The sequence below is a fragment of the Arachis ipaensis genome, chromosome B03 (assembly GCF_000816755.2).
Source record: "Arachis ipaensis cultivar K30076 chromosome B03, Araip1.1, whole genome shotgun sequence".
In the NCBI taxonomy this organism is placed as follows: Eukaryota; Viridiplantae; Streptophyta; class Magnoliopsida; order Fabales; family Fabaceae; genus Arachis; species Arachis ipaensis.
In genome coordinates, this window is record NC_029787.2 from 11,279,913 (window position 1) to 11,280,793 (window position 881).

Below are 881 nucleotides of genomic sequence, written 5' to 3' on the forward strand. Positions count from 1 at the left end.
ATGGCGGAGCTTCTGGGTAGTGGGAACTTGAATGACTTCATTCCACTGCTAAAATGGATTGATTTCCAAGGTGTGGAAAAGAGAATGGTGAGGTTGATGAAAAAGATGGATGGCTTCTTACAGAAATTACTTGATGATCATCGAAGAAATAAGAGCATCAAAGGAAACCAACAAAATAATATGAATAATCTCAATTTAATTGATGTCATGTTGGATCTTCAACACAAGGATCCTGAATTCTACACGCATGAAACATGAATTTTCAACTTATTTTTTATGTATTATTTATTTTAATTATAAAGTCCAATAACTTTTTTTTTGTGTACAGACATATTGCTTTTAATATTTATATACTATTTTTTTATTTTGAACTTCAGTCCAATATCTGAGACTTACAAAAAAAATCTAAAACTTGAAAAAAATGATTAACCTGATTAACAGGTTACCTTCTTAAATCCAGACCATTCAAATAAAATATAATAAATGAAGAATTCAGATTTAATGAATTCACAAGGTGTGCAGCACTCCATACTTAGCGAGGAGCGTTTAAGGATGAGCCAAGAAAATATTATATACTAAAATCAAATAGAAGCCAAAAGAAAAAGTTTCTTTTAAAAAGGAATTTACTGTTTTCCATGCTCTCAGCCTCTAAACGAGAATCAAATCTCTTACACTTAATTAAGAGAGAATGAATTTCATCCACTCAGCCTCACTTTTAAATTGAAATAAAGAAACCTTACTTTAATCAATAAATTGTATGTGAATGATGACCATATGATTGAATTATTAATTATTATTTTCCTATCAAATGGCTGACATCGGTGCAAAATTATTAGTCAAATAAATTTATTAGGATTTGCTTTCAATGCTACCTAAATTAA

At 29.2% G+C, this 881-nt stretch overlaps 1 protein-coding gene across 1 annotated transcript in view; it reads left to right on the plus strand.

The window, feature by feature from the left end:
- LOC107632465 (cytochrome P450 81F3-like) overlaps positions 1-881 on the plus strand; it is an 18,705-nt gene that overhangs the window by 11,731 nt on the left and 6,093 nt on the right. The window lies entirely within an intron of this gene.